Raw genomic sequence first — 12,878 nt, 5'->3', positions numbered from 1 at the left:
AAGCACATTACTTCTTCCCCTGCTCCTCCATCAGGAGCTATAATGTTTGATCCCTGGGCGTCCATGTTTGTTAGGCTCTCCAGAATCGCCTTTGAGAGTTGACGGTCCTCCCTGCCTTCCAACAGAAACACCTCGTCAGACTTCTCCGTATATTGGAGGACTTCCCCAATCGAGTCCCTCTTCCTCTTACCTAAACAAAAAGCATATGGGAAACCATCATCAGCAAAACTTTATTTCAGACACATAGTGATAGGTCCATGCAGACAGAACACAACAGACATAAACAAGTAAGACATTACTGTTAGTCATTACCAGTAGATTTCAGGATGAGTTCAAATACAGCATTGTTAGTTTGTTTACATAGTATATTACCCATGGCAGCCGCTGACGAAGCTATTGACGAGCTAGCAGAGGGGCTTAATGATAAACATTATCACAACTAGCTAACAGCATTCAAACTTACCGGGTTCTGTTGCCGTTTCCTCGAGCACAGTCGAGCACAATGCCCTGGTCGACACGTTGGCCGGGCGGTCCCCAAGCACAGCGTTCAACATTTCTAAATGTGGGCTGACCACCCTTCCACTGCCGCTGCGCCCTAGCTCTCGCTTCTGGTCACGGAAGTCCTTTTTGTGTTTCTTCAACTTATTTAAAAGTTGGTCGACTGTCCGGGTGTACTCGGCGGCTGCCATCTCCCTCTGCAGACCCTCAAAGATCGGCTTGTTCCGCGTGGCAGAGTTGAGCTTCTCCTGTACCTCCTCGTTACTCCACAGCACCACAAAGCACTGTGTTTCCGCCTCGGACCATTGCTGCTTAAGATGTTTACTATCCATTTCAGCTTTTCTGGGTATCACGCGGTATGAACTCCAGTCGAGTCGAAAGAAAATGGCTGACCTTCGTTTCTTGCAAGACATTTATAGCCCCGCCTTCGGAGGGTCCCTTCCTCCCGCCCACTTCAGAGCTGGGCTGTAGACCAGAAGCTATGCGGGGCCAGCGTAGCCCCGGTTTTTGGCTCCGAGAGCTGGAGCTATGTTGGTGGAAACAGAATGGCCCGCAGCCAAAACACGCGATAGACAGCAATAATGTGCAAAATGTCTTTGTGTGAAATATATCTGAATAAAAGAAAATGATTTAGTTAAATTAAAATGTAATTATTTAGTGATGTGTTTGAAGTTTGTGTTTTGGAGCTATAATGTAAGAAAAAGTTTGTCCAATGTGTAAATCCAGCAAAATGTACTTTTAGTGTATCTAAAGACACAACAAGACCTGTGTGTGTATGTGTGTGTGTGTGTGTGTGTGTTGTGTCTCTGTCTTTCTGTAGTTGAGGGCAGTGGGCGATCACCATGGTGATCATTCTGTGTCTGATGCTGCTGGTCTTCCTCAGCAGCATCCTCTACTTCCTGCACAAGAAGGACACAATTCCCTGTGGGCGCTCTGGGAAGCAGGAAATGTTACTGTTGATGGTCTTGGCTCAGGAGGCAGAGTGGATCACACTGTATGTTCTCTGATTGGCTGAGCTGATTGATGATTGGTCTGGATCATGTGCCACCTTTTTAGTGCCAGAGATAGACACGTTTTATCACATCAAGGACTGCAGACAAATGTTTATGTGATCAGAGGACCACATTTTAAAAGTCAATGTCGTCATCATCTGATCATCAATACATTCAAGAACAAAACTGTTTGTTGTGTGTGTTTCTTTGCTCTGTGTATTTTTGTATTTTTGTTATTGTTGTGTATATTTTTCTGTCATTTTGTGCACTTGCGTTGGGAGGTGCACAAAAATGAAGGAATGACACTCGAACACCTGCTTCAACACTCTTAGCTGATCAATAATCAATCAATAATTAACAAAGGTTTTATGCTTTACTGCAGCCTCACCCCTGTTTTACAGTATTAAATTTGAACTACTTTTTAGGGTCTTACCTAAAAAAGAAAGAAAAAAAAAAAAAAAAAAAAAAAAAATATATATATATATATATACTGTATATACTGTACATTTTTTGTAATTTTGCTATTTTTATGCTTTAGTAGCCACACTGTAAAAAAAGTCAGTAAAATATACAGACTGTCAAATTCCAACAGTAAAGGAGCATAAATCCCAAAACTTCATTTTACTGTATTAAATACATCAAATAACAGTTAATTGTGAGACTGGACAAAACTTTATTTTTACGGTAATGAAATGTTGAAATGATAAAGATTTTCTGTAGAAACAAATAAATATACTTACATTTTAAAAGTAAATTTTGTAATGGAAAAAATGTCTGACAACCATAGATTTTACAGCATTGTAAAACCCTACGATGGACTGGTGCCCTGTCCAGGGTGTACCCCCACCCAGCGCCCAATGAGAGCCGGGGATTAGCGCCGGCAGACCCCCGCGACCCTGACAAACAGGAATAAGTGGGTCTGAAAATGTATGGATGGATGTTTGGGCAAAACTACATCCTACGGGGTTGTGCACATATCAGCAGTAAAGGACAATAACATACATATATATATTTATTTATTTTTAATTCAGAAACTGATGCACTGCAGACCTAACTATGACGTGGTTTTGAAAAGGCTTTGACCTTTTGAATGAATTAGATATGTGTTGTACAACAACAATGAATTATTTAAAGAATATGTTGAAGACATGTATGTTTATGATATGACTTAGCGTTACAGCTAATGATTTTGATTTAAAAGTGCACTTTATATTTAACTGTGAATGTATATAATGAAGCTTCAAATTGATTACGATTGATATGGATTTTTCTGCTGTGATTTATTTCAAGTATTTATAACTGTTCATTTATTTAACAATGACCAATTATATTTAAGGGTGCTAAGGTTCATTTATTTTCTTCTTTAAAAGGTACTAATTTTATTAGCTTTTTGACTAAATGTTGTTGGCCTTGTTTTATAGGTCAGGTTTTTTTTGTTAGTTCTGGATCACCTACCACTCTCAACCACTAGATGGCGAGCCACCACCCAACCACCGCTGCATCGCAGTAGGAATATCTGATCTTTTTGTTTCCTCGGACACACGGACCTTATATCTGGATTAAACCCTGGGGAGTTTTTGTTTGTTTGCTTTTCTTTTTTTTTCCGATGCGAAAGAACTTTGTGGAACCCTTCACATGTCAACTCTGTGAAATCAAACAAACTGAACTGAGACACACTAAAGGAAACTAACTATGACTGTTGAATTCTGAAATAAGAAATGATTTCTTTTGTGTTTTGTTATTGTATTTTTGTTATTGTTGTTTATTGTCTATATCTAATTATTAATAGCAACTAAATAATATATATAAAATATATACTGATTCCAAATATCTTAAATATATATACTTACCCAAAATTATTTTGTCTGTCAATTATTCACACACTTTGGTTCAACAGGCGGACCTATTTCTGTTTACCTTTATTTGTAGTCAGTTCCTGAGCCCCTAGTGTGTTACATAGGGGAGGGGTGGGGGCTTGTCTGTTGGGGGGGATCTTGGTGGAGCTGTTTCCTTACTTGCTGTGGGGATTTTACTAAGATTGCAGTGCAAATCCACACGCGCGCGCACACACACACACACACACACACACACACACACACACACACACACACACACACACACACACACACACACACACACACACACACACACACACACAAAATATATTTTAATGAACTACATATGTATTAGACATAGTAATTGTAATTGACATAAAACTGGAGAACCATGTTACAGTTCTAAGTCAATTATTAGAACTCAATTACAATTCAATTAAGATCAAAACGGCCACAGAATTTAGCATTTACGATTATGTCATAATTGTAATTAATTATCAATAATGCATACTTATCAGTTATGCGAATCCAATTATAATTGAGCCCAACCCTGTAGAGAATATTACTGTTGCATGCCTAGTATTAATACACAGGCATAAAAGACAAGGAACATGAACAAATTATTAATTTAAAAAGTTAAAATGATGACTCATTAATTCAGATTAAACGTAATGCATCACATCATAGCTGATCAATCAGATTAAACGTAATGCATCACATCATAGCCGATCAATCAGATTAAACTTAATGCATCACATCATAGTCGATCAATCAGATTAATTGTAATGCATCACATCATAGCCGATCAATCAGATTAATTGTAATGCATCACATCATAGCCGATCAATCAGATTAAACGTAATGCATCACATCATAGCCGATCAATCAGATTAAATGTAATGCATCACATCATAGCCGATCAGATTAAATGTAATGCATCACATCATAGCCGATCAATCAGATTAAATGTAATGCATCACATCATAGCCGATCAATCAGATTAAATGTAATGCATCACATCATAGCCGATAAATCAGATTAATTGTAATGCATCACATCATAGCCGACCAATCAGATTAAACGTAATGCATCACATCATAGCCGATCAATCAGATTAAATGTAATGCATCACATCATAGCCGATCAATCAGATTAAACGTAATGCATCACATCATAGCCGATCAATCAGATTAAACGTAATGCATCACATTATAGCCGACCAATCAGATTAAACGTAATGCATCACATCATAGCAGATCAATCAGATTAAGCGTAATGCATCACATCATAGCCGATCAATCAGATTAAATGTAATGCATCACATCATAGCCGATCAATCAGATTTAACGTAATGCATCACATCATAGCCGATCAATCAGATTAAACGTAATGCATCACATCATAGCCGATCAATCAGATTAAATGTAATGCATCACATCATAGCCGATCAATCAGATTTAACGTAATGCATCACATTATAGCCGACCAATCATATTAAACGTAATGCATCACATCATAGCCGATCAATCAGATTAAATGTAATGCATCACATCATAGCCGATCAATCAGATTAAGCGTAATGCATCACATCAAAGCCGATCAATCAGATTAAATGTAATGCATCACATCATAGCCGATCAATCAGATTAAATGTAATGCATCACATCATAGCCGATCAATCAGATTAAACTTAATGCATCACATCATAGCCAATCAATCAGATTAAATGTAATGCATCACATCATAGCTGATCAATCAGATTAAACGTAATGCATCACATCATAGCCGATCAATCAGATTAAATGTAATGCATCACATCATAGCCGATCAATCAGATTAAACGTAATGCATCACATCATAGCCGATCAATCAGATTAAATGTAATGCATCACATCATAGCCGATCAGATTAAATGTAATGCATCACATCATAGCCGATCAATCAGATTAAATGTAATGCATCACATCATAGCCGATCAATCAGATTAAACGTAATGCATCACATCATAGCCGATAAATCAGATCAATTGTAATGCATCACATCATAGCCGACCAATCAGATTAAACGTAATGCATCACATCATAGCCAATCAATCAGATTAAATGTAATGCATCACATCATAGCCGATCAATCAGATTAAACGTAATGCATCACATCATAGCCGATCAATCAGATTAAACGTAATGCATCACATCATAGCCGATCAATCAGATTAAACGTAATGCATCACATTATAGCCGACCAATCAGATTAAACGTAATGCATCACATCATAGCAGATCAATCAGATTAAGCGTAATGCATCACATCATAGCCGATCAATCAGATTAAATGTAATGCAACACATCATAGCCGATCAATCAGATTAAATGTAATGCATCACATCATAGCCGATCAGATTAAATGTAATGCATCACATCATAGCCGATCAATCAGATTAAATGTAATGCATCACATTATAGCCGACCAATCATATTAAACGTAATGCATCACATCATAGCCGATCAATCAGATTAAATGTAATGCATCACATCATAGCCGATCAATCAGATTAAGCGTAATGCATCACATCAAAGCAGATCAATCAGATTAAATGTAATGCATCACATCATAGCCGATCAATCAGATTAAATGTAATGCATCACATCATAGCCGATCAATCAGATTAAACTTAATGCATCACATCATAGCCAATCAATCAGATTAAATGTAATGCATCACATCATAGCTGATCAATCAGATTAAATTTAATGCATCACATCATAGCCGATCAATCAGATTAAATGTAAGGCATCACATCATAGCCGATCAATCACATTAAATGTAATGCATCACATCATAGCCGATCAGATTAAATGTAATGCATCACATCATAGCAGATCAATCAGATTAAATGTAATGCATCACATCATAGCCGATCAATCAGATTAAATGTAATGCATCACATCATAGCCGATCAATCAGATTAAACGTAATGCATCACATCATAGCCGATCAATCAGATTAAACGTAATGCATCACATTATAGCCAACCAATCAGATTAAACGTAATGCATCACATCATAGCCGATCAATCAGATTAAATGTAATGCATCACATCATAGCCGATCAATCAGATTTAACGTAATGCATCACATCATAGCCGATCAATCAGATTAAATGTAATGCATCACATCATAGCCGATCAATCAGATTTAACGTAATGCATCACATTATAGCCGACCAATCAGATTAAACGTAATGCATCACATCATAGCCGATCAATCAGATTAAATGTAATGCATCACATCATAGCCGATCAATCAGATTAAGCGTAATGCATCACATCAAAGCAGATCAATCAGATTAAATGTAATGCATCACATCATAGCCGATCAATCAGATTAAATGTAATGCATCACATCATAGCCGATCAATCAGATTAAACTTAATGCATCACATCATAGCCAATCAATCAGATTAAATGTAATGCATCACATCATAGCTGATCAATCAGATTAAACGTAATGCATCACATCATAGCCGATCAATCAGATTAAATGTAATGCATCACATCATAGCCAATCAATCAGATTAAATGTAATGCATCACATCATAGCCGATCAATCAGATTAAATGTAATGCATCACATCATAGCCGATCAATCAGATTAAATGTAATGCATCACATCATAGCAGATCAATCAGATTAAATGTAATGCATCACATCATAGCCGAGCAATCAGATTAAATGTAATGCATCACATCATAGCCGATCAATCAGATTAAATGTAATGTATCACATCAAAGCCGATCAATCAGATTAAACGTAATGCATCACATCATAGCAGATCAATCAGATCAAATGTAATGCATCACATCATAGCCGATCAATCAGATTAAACAGCGTTGAATGGAGGTTATTTTCTCAGTTTTAGAGTTCATAAATGTATCTATACTATATAACCTGAGAATTTATTGATTTTGATTTGAATTAATTAATGTTGTTTTATTTTATTAATAATTGTACATTCTTACAAAGCTTTTATACAGATGCCTTTGTGGAAAATAAATAAAGTTGTAATTGTGGTAGATTTGGTCTCTTCCTTTTTAAGTTTCTACATGAGATGTTTATGTATGCAAGGGACCCGTACCAAGATTTATTACCAAAAATAAACATTGTACTTGAGTACAATTTAAATCAAGTAACATTAACTTCTACTTTAGTAAATATATCAGCACTCTTTATACCTCAGTGTTTCACTTATAGTGACCCGTGTAGTAGTGAGTAACGTACTTACTGTAAATAATCAGGCTGACAGACGAGTGATGAGAGATTCATGGAAAACAGAAAATAAAGAAACAGGAGGAAAAATTAGTGAAAAGAGCTTTTGTGAATTTTTTTCTGTTTTTTGTGAATTTTTTTTTAAATGATCAAGATACTTGGAAATCTGACAGGAACATCCATCTTATGGCGACTCCTGCTGCACGCTCTGACTCTGTACCCATCACCGTTATTTTCATCAGTCTGTTGATCGTATCTATAGCAACCAGGGGTGGAAAGAGAACAGAAAACGTCTACTTAAGTAGAAGTACTGTTACTTTGATGACATTTTACTTAAGTCGAAGTAAAGTTACTAATCAAGTAAAAGTAAAAAGTTGATCATTTAAAATGTACTCAGAGTAAAAGTTCTCTCCCATGCAATAAAAAAGTACAAAAATGTGTATAAAGATCAAACTAGGTTCTTTTTTATTATTATTATTATTATTAGAGAACACCATTTCAAAATAATGTGCATGAGAACAAGACATGGTGTGGCTAACCTGGATAAATAAAACAATTCAATGAGGTAAGTGTTTGTGTCAATACATCCAATGTGTCAGAGCATCTAATAAAACATTTTCTAGTAAGAAAACTATTCCTATCTTTAGGAATCTCTGAAAGCAAGAAATGCTGACAGTATGTTCCAGTGGCGGCTGCTGGTCTTTCATGCAGGGGAAGCTCATTTTCTGCCTACTTCAGAAAATGTATCTGTTTATTTAAATGTGAATTCTAGTAGAATTCACATTTTGTTGTCAACAACTATTTGTAGATTATCACACACGCACGCGCGTAGCTGCTGCGCGCTGGAGTGTGAGTGTTTGGTCAAAAGTCTCACAACACAAGCAGTAACAGTCTCCACAAACACCAAAAACAGACACTAGGTTTGTCAGAAGTTGATTCGCTATGAGAGGATCAGCAAAGTCTCCGTGTCAACACAGAGCAACGGACTGAAATATTTGAAAAACCCGCCTGTGTGCTTACAACGTCATACTCTCTGATTGGCTCATTTCGCTGTCAATCAAAATTGAATTAGCCTGAGACAGATCATCCAATCATCATCCATTATTCCAGCGTCCGGAACAGACAGATCCAGCCCACTGCTCCATAGACCTCCTGTGAAGCCCGGCGTCCGATGGGCGGAACTAAGTGCGTCATAACCGAGCATTTATCCAATGAGCGTCTAGTTTGACTGCAGTGGATCAACCCCTAAATCCTCTCCCATTGAAGTGAATTGAAGCTGAACTTCACCACTGTTTATTAACACTGTGACGCTGCGGTAATGAATGAAGAACGTCACGCTGTCACTGTCAGTTTCCTGTTATAAGAAGCTGATTCTGAACTAAACATACATGTGTTCTGTCATATATTTAGTCAATGAAATGTACACACAACACTACATATTTGACCACTGATTTTAGGGGAAGCTGAGGTTCCCTTGTAGTCTTAAAGCATCCGCCACTGGTATGTTCTATAAAATCTATAAAACATTCTAGGTGGAATGTCAAAAACTTAGTATCTATGCATTTAAAACAAACTGTCTAATGAACAGATTACATTGATTATGCATAAACATCAAAGAAAACATAAATAAAATGCTTATTGAAATGATGAGGTAATAGTGCTTGTGTCAGTGCAGACATTTACAGTAACAGAACCAAGCTCAGGGTAAGTGTTTCACCACTTCAACAAAGTGGATGAAAGACGTACGACCCCTTATTCTAACGTAATATCTGAAAGCTATGATTTACACAGATGGCAGTAGAACCCATCTGGTGACTCTCCCACGATGGAACCTGGAAGTAGAACCCGTCTTGTGCCTCATGCTGGTGTCCATGGACAGTCACATACTGACCAACTTGTAAAAAAAATAAAAATGATTGTATTTCATATTTCTGACCACCATCTCTGTCTTTTAATTTAGAAAATTAAGTGTTGGACATTTTCTGATATCAGCAAAAGCTAATGTTATCTCCCAAGAACAGCATGCTTTTATATCTGAAAACAAAATAGAATTTTGTTACATTTCATCTTTTTAATCCCAGTTTGAAACCTAGATTAAGGAGTTTAGCCAACAAACAGTATTTCCTGTTTTTATTTTTCTCTAGAGTAAAAATCTGAAATGTTAAGTTTTGTTTAACAATCTTTAATATCACTTGTTTAGTTTCATGTTAATGTTTTTATGTATTTACAATAAAGGTTTTATTTTAAACTTTAATGCTTATTTTGAGCTAAATAATTCAACTATTTTGTAAAGTCAAAATGTTTCTTTTCCTTCAATATTGTGAGTTCATCATTTTATTCCTACTGTTGACTTTATGTGGAGAACGATTAAAAACTCAGACTTTCTCAAATTCAGCCAAACATTGCAGAGTTCTGTTCATCCTCTCAACCTCATCCATCTTATTTAAGTTGTAGTGAGTTGTATTTCACAGTTTCAGGGTGATCAATATGTTGTATTACTGCAATATGTTCAATCAAGACTTAGACTTTCTTTATTGTCATTCAAACTTAAACTTTACAGTACAGATAACAAAATGTGGTTGCATTGGCTCGTATTGCAGGATAAAAAAACAGCAGCAACATAACAACAAATTTACATAACAAATGTTTGGTCGACTTATTTTTCTAAAACAAAGAGGAAATAGGTTTATTTCTAAAAATACCAGTAGGCTAAATGATTAGATAAATCAAACAAGTGATAATTCTGAATAAGATGTTTTCTTATGTGCTAACAGATTATTGTTATTTTTTTCCATTATATATTATTCCTCAACAGGTCAAATTCAGTGAAAAATTCCCTTGTAGGGCTAAACTGTATATGACATTACATTATGATGTTTTTTAAGTGTGGAGGAGTAGGGGGTACATGGCTTTAGGTTCAAAGTCTGAAGGTGTTTTCAACTGGGAAAAGTTTGGAAACCACTGTCCTATGGAATATTTTGGATTTTCATGCCCAGGGTTGTGAGTTCGAGTCCCCGTGAGCAGATTTTCTGTGTTTATTTTTTGCTCAACAATTTTTTCATTTGAAAAAGCCTTTACACAGGCCATTTTTATGAATTCACTTAGTTGATACAGTTTCATTTGGTTGTTGTAATGTAACTAGGGTATTCACTTACAAAGGTCCACAACTGTAACTGTAAAAGTGAAACTTGCTGAAATAAAACTACAAACAAGTTGTCATCAGTCTAAAAAACAAAGAGCTACAGGTAGATGTGAAACTAAATAAAATAAACTCAAACCCTGTAGCAGTCATGTGACAAATCAATCAACAATTCTTGTTGAGAAATATTATTATTCTGGATCAAGTGGAAACATAACTATTTTTTTTTTATATTTTCTATTTTTAATTTGTTTATAATGTAGGGAAGATATTTTATACATAAATGTAACTGAAGTCTAAAGCCACAAAAATGGCACCACTTTAAAAAGAAAATAGACTAATAAAAGACCTCTTTACATGGAGTATAAGACAAAAGAACAATGAAATGTAGCGCTCTTGCTCCCTCTAATTCTTTGAGCAAGGCTCTGGGACTCTTTAATAAATAGTATTGAATTTTTAATTAGCCTATCCCAACCACAGATTTATTAAGATAAAATAGAAACAGGAAAAACACATGCCCATTAAATATTTCACCACATATAATAAATACCAAAAGTAGGGATTAATAATGCTTTATATCAAAGTTATTATTTTCTTTTTGAATTAACCAAACATAAAAAAATCACTGTTTAGACAATCAAAGATTTAGGTAAGGTAAAAATAAAACAATCACAAAATGTGGGCCCACTGTAATAAAATAAAACAAAATAAACCCTGAAAAAGCCAGCATATAAAAATAAAACAAGTTCAGGCCTGTATTTCAGGGTGTTCTCCTTCCCTCACTTCCACACTGATGGAAAATGGCGGATCTCCGTGGTGCATTCAAGGTCCAAACTCTCCACGTGGTGTTAGCTCCTCCAACGGTGAAAATCCTCTCTCCGACAGCAGCAGTCCACTTCACACCACACCAGCCTAGTTTCTCCTCTCGTTTCCCGAGCAGGACAGGTGGATGGCTGATTGACGCCGTAGCACTGAATCACTCTGCTGGACAAGCTAAGCTAAATGCTAACAGGCTAATGTTCATCCGTCGGTCTGACGTAAAACTCTCACACAGAATCCGCTCAGTAGACTGTGTCGGGTTGACAATCTCACGTCCTCTTCTGTGTGGCTGGTCCTCTAAAACATGAACTCTTCTTCTTCTTCTTCTAATGGTTTCCGGCAGGCTGTACACTAAAAGAAGCGTAATGCTGCCCTCTTCTGTTCACTTAGAGTCACTCCATTTTAGATTCTCAAATAGAGGTTGGAAGATTGGAGATACCTCACGACTGCCTTATCTATTAAAATCGACTCTGTTCTTGATGCAAATATTGACTTTATTGAAAACACTGTCAGCCCAAGAGTTGAAAGTTCTTTAAATAACGTTCCCCTTTCAACAGAATAACATCCACAGGCCAATAGAACGTGGGAAATAGTCTCAAGTTGTCCACACTGACATAATTCATCCGGATGTTTGCCTATTCGATTTAAATATGCAGCTAGTCCACAATGCCCCAGTCTTAATCTGGTTATCTTAACTTGATTTGATCGGCAAGTTGCCCACAGGAGTCTAGTGCCCTGCACACAAGGTTGACACTTAAAATAATGCCTCCCTCTAGACTCATTCTCCCACTCCCTTTGCCATTGCTGATACACAGTAGCTTTGAAAACACTGACACACTCAGCCTTCCCCAATCGGACCACATATTCAATTTCCGTCTCGAGAAGAGCCTTCTTTGCTAGCCTATCAGCAACTTCATTCCCCACAATACCTGCATGAGATGGGATCCAGGAAAAAAATCAACTCTATCCGGTGAAGGCAACACAAAATCTCTACCACAGAGTCTATCCTAGCCCCGGAGGGATGATCAGAAATTGCCTGCAAGGCAGCCATGGAATCCGAATATATATACGACATCTCAGGTTTATTTCGTTCAATCCAATCTAAAGCCCACCTAATGGCTAACAACTCAGTCGTGAACACAGATACATAATCACATACACGCATACTTTTCCCAATTTCATAATTCATAATGTAGACTCCAAGACCGGCTTTTCCTGATCTCGGATCCTTAGACCCATCTGTAAAAATGTGACAGGCCGTTTCTTTATTTAGAGCCACAAATTCATTTACTTGGCCACAAACAAAACTCTTATCCAGCCCAACATGAACTCT

At 36.6% G+C, this 12,878-nt stretch overlaps 1 long non-coding RNA gene across 2 annotated transcripts; it reads right to left on the bottom strand.

The window, feature by feature from the left end:
• Nucleotides 1–2,336: 2,336 nt before the first annotated feature.
• LOC114460723 (uncharacterized) lies at nt 2,337–11,822 on the bottom strand. 2 transcript variants are annotated; one of them, XR_003673722.1, is made up of 3 exons: nt 11,510–11,822; nt 7,604–7,843; nt 2,337–3,522 (listed from the first exon to the last, which is right to left on the bottom strand). It is a non-coding gene; the product is annotated as an uncharacterized LOC114460723 (long non-coding RNA). The 2 variants fall into 2 exon arrangements; XR_003673721.1 differs by lacking the exon at nt 11,510–11,822 and having other exon boundaries at nt 7,604–7,617; nt 7,746–8,006.
• Nucleotides 11,823–12,878: the final 1,056 nt, after the last annotated feature.

Source organism: Gouania willdenowi, unplaced genomic scaffold, assembly GCF_900634775.1.
Source record: "Gouania willdenowi unplaced genomic scaffold, fGouWil2.1 scaffold_62_arrow_ctg1, whole genome shotgun sequence".
Lineage (NCBI taxonomy): Eukaryota > Metazoa > Chordata > Actinopteri > Blenniiformes > Gobiesocidae > Gouania > Gouania willdenowi.
The sequence above is the reverse complement of the archived record's forward strand: the minus strand, read 5'-3'. Positions and strand labels throughout refer to the sequence as shown.